Source organism: Micromesistius poutassou (genome assembly GCF_964030765.1).
Source record: "Micromesistius poutassou genome assembly, chromosome: 16".
Classification (NCBI taxonomy): domain Eukaryota; kingdom Metazoa; phylum Chordata; class Actinopteri; order Gadiformes; family Gadidae; genus Micromesistius; species Micromesistius poutassou.
Genome location: NC_140286.1, coordinates 3,013,124 through 3,022,995, shown reverse-complemented (window position 1 = coordinate 3,022,995; position 9,872 = coordinate 3,013,124). Strand labels below are relative to the sequence as shown.

Genomic DNA, 9,872 nt, shown 5'->3' with positions numbered 1-9,872 from the left:
CATTCATTGGTTCATTCTCTAGCCATGTTATTTGGGATCTTTTGGTTTTAATAGTGTGGTTCATTTTTGGAGTTTATTTTATTTTTTTCTTCTGCTTTAAGTGAATATGAAGATGTGATCTCTTATCTACCACTAGAGGTCAGTATTAGCAAGTAGGTTTAGAAATATGTAGTCAACATGTTTGGTCATGGTGTCTATAACAGCTGGTACCATGAAGAGAATAAGTCTCATACTTGAGCTGAACACCAGATCGTTTTTCCAGTTGCTGTAAACCTGCTGTTGAGATGGAAACCTGGCTGTGGATTATTATTGCTGCACTTCTATTTGGTAAGATGAAAATCTCATGTTTCAAACTACATACCTGTATATAACGGAATAATCAATAACTTTATTATTATTGGCTAATGGATGTTTTAGACATTTTATTCAGTTGCATTTTTTATGGTTCATGTTAATCTATCATGCCAATTTTGTGCACTCATCCTAGTTCTCACTCATTGGCTGTAACTCTTTAAAGACTCATATTGACTCTCCTTTCATCATTGATCTCAATTGATTGATTCATTAATCCACATCTTCTGTTCTTCCCCAGAGTGTAAAGGAGAAGACATTGTGATCCAGAAAAGAGAGGATATCATTGCTACTGAAGGACTCACAGTTAGTCTTTGCTGTACATATGTGACCACTGACCAGAATCCATCTTTGTTCTGGTACAAACAACAAATTAATAACTTCCCCAGGTTCATGCTACAACGCCCTACATATGGAAGTGGACATAATGCTGCAGAGTTCCTCAAAGACAGATTTGATGCCCAAATCCAAAACACATCAGTTCCTCTGAGGATCCAGAACCTGCAGCTGTCTGACTCTGCTCTGTACTACTGTGCACTGAGGCCCACATTGACAGGAAACACAGACTCCCTGTACAAAAACCTGCTGAGCACAAATCATACTTCCCTCTCCCCCTGAGATCAGTACACAAACATTACACATAAAACAAATCAACTCATAACAACAGTGAACTCCTAAATACTCCACCACTAGATGTCAGTATTATCAAGTAGGTGTTGAACTATTTCATCAACATGTTTGGTCATTGAGTTTTTAACAGCTGGTACCATGAAGAGAATAAGTCTAATACTTGAGCTGAACACAAGATAGTTTCTCCTGTTTCTGTAGACCTGCTGTTGAGATGGAAACCTGGCTGTGGATTATTATGGCTGCACATCTAGCTGTAAGATGAAAACCTAATGATTTACACTACCTATATGACTGAATCATGATGATTGGATGTTTTAGATGTTTTATTCTTATGTTTTTTTGTATGTTTTTTTTTAATTAACTTTACTTTCATGAAATGTATTTTGTATGTTTATCTAACGCATTCTTTGTGTTGACTTGTTCAAGGGCTGATAGCTGGGGACTCCATCTATTTTGATAAACAAGAAGTCAGTGGAAAAGAGGGAGCATCTGTAACACTCAGATGCTCCTATGAAACAAGCAATGATTATGTTCGCCTTTTCTGGTACAGACATCGTTCTAACCAGCAGGCTCCTCAGTTTATACTCGTTAAAAGAGCAAGGTCAAAGAGTTCTCAACAGAATAGTCGGAATTGTTTTCAGTCCACAACATCCAGAACATCAACTGAACTCACCAAACAGTTTTTGGTTTCATGGTTTACATGTGAATGATACACTGTAACACTACTCCCATAAGTAGGGCATCTGAGTGAAATATCAAACAGCTGTACCACTGAACAAAAACACCCCATGTTAAGACAGTCACTGAGGGAGTCAACGTTAAATTAGAACCTTTTTCAATCTAGAAGAATGTCCCAAGCGCTCTGGTCAAAGCTAACAGCAATCTAACATTCATCAAATCAGTTGACATAATATAATGATATTTTTAACACAAAGTGATCTTCATTTGACATATTTACATGTAGAGTGTCGCCACAGTGGTTCTCCTCAACCTTTGAAACTAGAACTCTTGCCGCTCCTCTTCCTGTGTCCTCCTCTGTCTCCACAGAGCCAGTAAAGTAGAAGGTCTTCTCCTGTCTCATTCAGTCCTTGGTGCCACTCTAGCAGGAGGTGGAGCTTGACAGGCAGCACATCAGAAACAATCTGTCAACACAACAGCTTTTAGACTCTTGATTGTTGCTGCTCTACAACATATGATTGGTCTCCAGTATCAGCTATGCAGCTCTTCATGTTAGTGGTTTTATTCACTGAGTTTACTGGTGAGTTCTGCTTTAGAAGCACTGTCCTAATTCGGACATGGACCTCAATACATGTTTAGCAGAATTTGAAAATAAAATATTTAAAAAATAAAAATAAAAATACATGTTTAGCAGTTCATATGAATTAATTCATATCTTGTTTATTTTGATAAACAAGAAGTCAGTGGAAAAGAGGGAGCATCTGTAACACTCAGATGCTCCTATGAAACAAGCAATGATTATGTTCGCCTTTTCTGGTACAGACATCGTTCTAACCAGCAGGCTCCTCAGTTTATACTCGTTAAAAGAGCAAGGTCAAAGAGTTCTCAACAGAATAGTCGAGAATTGTTTTCAATCCACAACATCCAGAACATCAACTGAACTCACCAAACAGTTTTTGGTTTCATGGTTTACATGTGAATGATACACTGTAACACTACTCCCATAAGTAGGGCATCTGAGTGAAATATCAAACAGCTGTACCACTGAACAAAAACACCCCATGTTAAGACAGTCACTGAGGGAGTCAACGTTAAATTAGAACCTTTTTCAATCTAGAAGAATGTCCCAAGCGCTCTGGTCAAAGCTAACAGCAATCTAACATTCATCAAATCAGTTGACATAATATAATCATATTTTTAACACAAAGTGATCTTCATTTGACATATTTACATGTAGAGTGTCGCCACAGTGGTTCTCCTCAACCTTTGAAACTAGAACTCTTGCCGCTCCTCTTCCTGTGTCCTCCTCTGTCTCCACAGAGCCAGTAAAGTAGAAGGTCTTCTCCTGTCTCATTCAGTCCTTGGTGCCACTCTAGCAGGAGGTGGAGCTTGACAGGCAGCACATCAGAAACAATCTGTCAACACAACAGCTTTTAGACTCTTGATTGTTGCTGCTCTACAACATATGATTGGTCTCCAGTATCAGCTATGCAGCTCTTCATGTTAGTGGTTTTATTCACTGAGTTTACTGGTGAGTTCTGCTTTAGAAGCACTGTCCTAATTCGGACATGGACCTCAATACATGTTTAGCAGAATTTGAAAATAAAATATTTAAAAAATAAAAATAAAAATACATGTTTAGCAGTTCATATGAATTAATTCATATTGCTATTTCCAGGATCTTTAACACTGTAGTAGACACTGACCTTTCATTCTTAACATATGCAGGTGACAGTTATCAGCAAACCATCCACTCAATCCAGGGAGTCCCGGCTCTACAAGGAGGCAACGTGACCCTCTCCTGCAACTACTCTTCAGCAACATACTTCTTCTGGTATCGCCAGTACCCCAGCTCACCTCCACAGTTCCTTATCAAAGAATACATGGAGCTATCTGGATTTACTTTGAAAAAGGACGGAGGAAGACAAATGTTTTATCTGGAGATCTCCGCTGCTGCAGTGACAGACTCTGCTCTGTACTACTGTGCTGTGGAGCCCACAGTGACAGGAAACACAGACTCCCTGTACAAAAACCTGACAAGGAACTTGAAGAGCATTTGTCATCATCTTCAACTGTAGTTCAGGGGAGGCGCATTTGGAGAGGTGAATTTACCAGGAGTCTATTGAAGAAACAGTATGTTACAACAGAGATACTGGGGTAGTATGTTGCATATTAGTGTTCCAATGTTTGACAAGATGTTCGTCCTCTTTCTACTGGTAGTTTGTAAATCAACAGGTAAGTTGCGGCCCACCAGAAATTCTGATGAGTAAATATTAAAGGGAACTTGTATGCATCATGTTTACAGATTAACCTTATCTTTACAGGTGTTTATAGTCTGGGCCTCATTTCTGTCGAGAAGGAAGTGAACAGTTTAGAAGGTGCAACTGTTACCCTGTCCTATAGTCGTTCTAAAATGACTGGGAGCGATGATTTCTTCTGGTACCGTTAGTATCCTGGAGAACCTCCACAGTTCCTGCTGTACATCTCAGGGTTTGATAACAACAGGACAGCTGAGTCTCTTGGTTCAGACAAAAGGTTTTCTACTGAACTGACTGAAAAGAAGACTCGTGTGGATCTGAAGATCTCCTCTGCTGCAGTGAGAGACTCTGCTCTGTACTACTGTGCTCTGCAGCCCACAGTGACAGGAAACACAGACTCCCCGTACAAAAACCTAACAATGAACTTGAGGAGAATTTGTCATTGTCTTGAATTTCCCCTTGGGGATCAATAAAAGTATCGATCATCATCATTGCCTTCAACTGTGGTTCAGGGAAGGGGCATCTGGAGAGGTGAATTTACCAGGAGTCTATCGAAGAAACAGTATGTTACAACAGAGATACTGGGGTAGTATGTTATGTATCAGGGTTCCCATGGTGTTTGACAAGATGTTAGTCCTCTTTCTACTGGTAGTTTGTAAATGAACAGGTAAGTTGCAGTCCACCAGAAATTCTGTTGAGTAAAGATAAAAGGGAACTTGTATCTCCATGGCAACATGTTTACAGATTAACCTTATCTTTACTTTATCCACCACTAGAGGTCAGTATTAGCAAGTAGGTTTAGAAATATGTAATCAACATGTTTGGTCGTTGTGTCTTTAACAGCTGGTACCATACTTAAGCAAGTCTCGTACTTAAGCTGAACACCAGATCGTTTCTCCAGTGGCTGTAAACCTGCTGTTGAGATGGAAACCTCGCTGTGGATTATTATTGCTGCACTTCTATCTGGTAAGATGAAAATCTCATGTTTTAAACTACATATATAACTGAATCATCAATAACTTTGACGATAATATTATTATTGGTTAATGGATGTTTTAGACATTTTATTTGGTTGTGTACTTAATGGTCCATGTAGATCTATCATGGTCATTATGTGGGATAATCCAGGTTCTCACTCTCTGGTAACTCCTTAAAGACCATTGTTGACTCTCCTCTCCTATTGATCTCAATTGTTTTCGAGTGTAAAGGAGAAGACAGAGTGATCCAGGCCAGAGGAGATGTCATTGCCACTGAAGGACACACCATTAGTCTTATATGCACATTTGAGACCACTGACACTAATCCATATTTGTTCTGGTACAAACAACAAATCAACGACTTCCCCAGGTACATGCTACAATGCTCTACTTTTGGAGAAAATAATGCTGCAGAGTTCGACAAAGACAGATTTGACGGCAAAATCCAAAACACATCAGTTCCTCCGAGGATCCAGAACCTGCAGCTGTCTGACTCTGCTCTGTACTACTGTGCTCTGAGGCCCACAGTGACTGGAAACACAGACTCCCTGTACAAAAAACCTGCTTAGTACAAAACACACTTCCCTCTCCCCCTGAGACCAGTACACAAACATTTCTGACTAAACAACTCATCACAACATCCTCATCCTCATCCGCTTATCCGGGGTCGGGTCGCGGGGGGAGCAGCTCAAGCAGGGGGCCCCAGACTTCCCTTTCCCGGGCCACATTGACCAGCTCTGACGGGGGGATCCCGAGGCATTCCCAGGCCAGTGTTGAGATATAATCTCTCCACCTACTCCTGGGTCTTCCCCGGGGTCTCCTCCCCACTGGTCGTGCCTGGAACACCTCCCAAGGGAGGTGTCCAGTGGGCATCCTTACTAGATGCCCGAACCACCTCAACTGACTCCTTTCTAAGCAAAGGAGCAGCGGCTCTAATCCGAGTTCCTCCCAGATGACTGAACTTCTCACCCTATCCCTAAGGGAGAAACCAGCCACCCTCCTGAGAAAACTCATCTCGGCCGCTTGTATCCGCGATCTCGTCCTTTCGGTCATCACCCATCCCTCATGACCATAGGTGAGGGTAGGAACGAAGATCGACCGGTAGATCGAGAGCTTTACCTTGCGGCTCAGCTCTCTTTTCGTCACAACAGTGCGGTAAAGCGAACGCAATACCGCCCCTGCTGCTCCGATTCTCCGGCCAATCTCCCGCTCCATCGTACCCTCACTCGCGAACAAGACTCCGAGGTACTTAAACTCCTTCACTTGGGCTAAGGACTCATTTCCTACCCGGAGAAGGCAATCCACCGGTTTCCTGCTAAGAGTTATGGCCTCAGATTTAGTGGTGCTGATCCTCATCCCAGCCGCTTCACACTCTGCCGCCAGCCGATCCAGTGAGTGCTGAAGGTCACAGGCCGATGATGCCATCAGGACCACATCATCTGCAAAGAGCAGTGATGAGATCCTCAGATCACCGAACTGCAACCCCTCCCCACCACGACTGCGCCTCGATATCCTGTCCATGAATATCACAAACAGGATTGGTGACAAGGCGCAGCCCTGGCGGAGGCCAACACCCACCGGGAACGGAACTGACTGGCTGCCGAAAACGTGGACACAGCTCTCGCTTTGGGAGTACAGAGATTGGATGGCCCTGAGGAGTGAACCCCTTACCCCGTACTCCCGCAGCACCTCCCACAGTTTCTCCCGGGGGACCCGGTCATATGCCTTCTCCAAATCCACAAAACACATGTAGACCGGATGGGCATACTCCCAGGCCCCCTCCAGGATCCTTGCGAGAGTGAAGAGCTGATCCGCAGTTCCACGTCCAGGGCGGAAACCGCATTGTTCCTCTTCAATCTGAGGTTCGACAATCGGCCAAACCCTCCTTTCCAGCACCTTAGAGTAGACTTTCCCAGGGAGGCTGAGAAGTGTGATACCCGGTAATTGGCACACACTCTCTGGTCCCCCTTTTTGAACAGGGGAACCACCACCCCGGTTTGCCACTCCTTTGGCACTGTACCAGACTCCCACGCAATGTTGAATGGGCGTGTCAACCAAGACAGCCCCTCAACAACCAGAGCTTTTAGCATTTCTGGCTGGATCTCATCAATCCCTGGGGCTTTGCCACTGCGGAGATGTTTAACTACCTCAGTAACTTCCACCAGGGAAATTGACGATGAAACACCATCAACCTCGAGCTCTGCCTCCATCATCATCATCACAACAGTGAACTCCTAATTATTGATCCGTTTTCACCATAATCCAGATATCTTAAAATTTATCAGTTTTTGTATTTACATTATATTGTTTGAAATATTCACGTTAAAATAGTTTATTTTAATTGTGTAAAATGTATGTCTTATTCAATTAATAACTCATCGATTCTGAAGGTGAGGTCTCACATCCACCCCTAGAGGTCAGTATTATCAAGTAGCTGTTTTACTATTTCATCAACATGTTTGGTCATTGTGTCTTTAACAGCTGGTACCATGAAGAGAATAAGTCTCATACTTGAGCTGAACACTAGATAGTTTCTCCTGTTGCTCTAGACCTTCTGTTGAGATGGAAACCTGGCTGTGGATTATTATTGCTGCACTTATATCTGGTAAGATTAAAACCGCATGCTTCACACTACAAGCATTAATCGTCAAACATTTTATCCAATTGGTATTTGATGTTTTAGACATTTTATTCTGTTGTGTTCTTATTGTCCATGTTCATCTATCACCTCCATAATATGAACTCATTCTGGTTCTCACTCTCTGGCTGGGTATCTCTTTATAGACTTGTTGACTCTCCCTCATCATTGAACTTGATTGATTGATTGATTCATTAATCCACATCTTTTGTTCTTTCCCAGAGTGTAAAGGAGAAGATAAAGTGATCCAGATCAGAGAAGAAATCATTGCTACTGAAGGACAAGCAATTAGTCTTCAATGTACCTTTGAGACTGACAATTGTTCTGGTACAAAAAACAAAACGACTTCCCCAGGTTCATGCTACAACGCTCTACATTTGGACGAAATAATGCTGAAGAGTTCCTCAAAGACAGATTTGATGCCCAAATCCAAAACACATCAGTTCCTCTGAGGATCCAGAACCTGCAGCTGTCTGACTCTGCTCTGTACTACTGTGCTCTGAGGCCCACAGTGACAGGAAACACAGACTCCCTGTACAAAAACCTGCTGAGCACTAAACACACGTCCCTCTCCCCCTGAGATCAGTACACAGACATTACACTACATCAACTCATCAAAACCTCTCTAGATTATTTCCCAATACTCTGAACTTCTTAAAATTGTTCTGCATTTCATTCTCTTTGCATAATATTTGGAAAATGAGGGTTCAAATTGTTTATTATATTTGTGTAATTTGACTCATATGTTATTGTTTTAGACGTTTAATCCTGGTGTGTTTTTTATGGTCCATATCAATCTAACACATTCTTTATGTGGACTTTTTCCAGGTCTGATAGCTGATCCATCTCTTTTGATAAACAGAAAGTCAGTGTAAAAGAGGGAGCGTCTGTAACACTCAGATGCACCTATCATACAGGCTCTCAGTCATCTTCACTGGTACAGACTTCAGCCTAGCCAGGATCCTCAGTTTATACTCGTTAAAGGAGCAAGGTCAAAGTGTTCTCAACAGAATAGTCAAGACCGTTGTTTCCAGTCCACAACATCCAGAACATCAACTGAACTCACCAAACAGTTTTTGGTTTCATGTTTTACGTGTGAATGATACACTGTAGGACTACTCCCATAAGTAGGGCATCTGAGTGAAATATCCAACAGATGTACCACTGAACAAAAACACACTATGTTAAGACAGTCACTGAGGGAGTCAACGTTAAATTAAAACCTTTTTCATCCAGAAGAATGTCCCAAGCACTCTGGTCAAAACTAACAGCAATCTAACATTCATCAAATCAGTTAACATAATATAATCATATTTTTAACACAAAGTTATCTTCATTTGACATGTAGAGTGTCACCACAGTGGTTCTCCTCAACCTTTGAAACTAGAACTCAGAGCTCTTGCTGCTCCTCTTCCTGTGTCCTCACAGTCTCCACAGAGCCAGTAAAGTAGAAGGTCTTCTCCTGTCTCATTCAGTCCTTGGTGCCACTCTAGCAGGAGTTGGAGCTTGACAGGCAGCACATCAGAAACAATCTGTCAACACAACAGCTTTTAGACTCTTGATTGTTGCTGCTCTACAACATCTGATTGGTCTCCAGTATCAGCTATGCAGCTCTTCATGTTAGTGGTTTTATTCACTGAGTTTACTGGTGAGTTCTGCTTTAGAAGCACTGTCCTAATTCATGGACCTGGACCTCAATACATGTTTAGCAGAATTTGAAAATAAAATATTTAAAAATTAAAAATAAAAATACATGTTTAGCAGTTCATATGAATTAATTCATATTGCTATTTCCAGGATCTTTAACACTGTAGTAGACACTGACCTTTCATTCTTAACATATGCAGGTGACAGTTATCAGCAAACCATCCACTCAATCCAGGGAGTCCCGGCTCTACAAGGAGGCAACGTGACCCTCTCCTGCAACTACACCTCAGCAGACTACTTCTTCTGGTATCGCCAGTACCCCAGCTCACCTCCACAGTTCCTTATCAAAGAATACATGGCGCTATCTGGATTTACTTTGAAAAAGGACGGAGGAAGACAAATGTTTCATCTGGAGATCTCCGCTGCTGCAGTGACAGACTCTGCTCTGTACTACTGTGCTGTGAGGCCCACAGTGACAGGAAACACAGACTCACTGTACAAAAACCCGACAAGGAACTTGAAGAGCATTTGTCATCATCTTCAACTGTGTTCAGGGGAGGGACATCTGGAGAGGTGAATTTACCATGGCCTAGTGAAGAAACAGTATGCTAAAACAGAGATACAGAGGTAGCATGTTGAGTATAAGGGCTCCCATGTTGAAAATCTCCTCTGCTGCAGTGAGAGACTCTGCTC

The 9,872-nt window shown here is 42.1% G+C and overlaps 1 gene segment (V, D, J or C); it reads left to right on the top strand.

Moving 5' to 3' along the window:
* Positions 1-211: 211 nt before the first annotated feature.
* LOC311361237 (T cell receptor alpha variable 38-1-like) lies at positions 212-8,112 on the top strand. The segment is given in 3 exons: positions 212-327; positions 593-740; positions 7,887-8,112.
* The last annotated feature ends 1,760 nt before the right edge of the window (positions 8,113-9,872 follow it).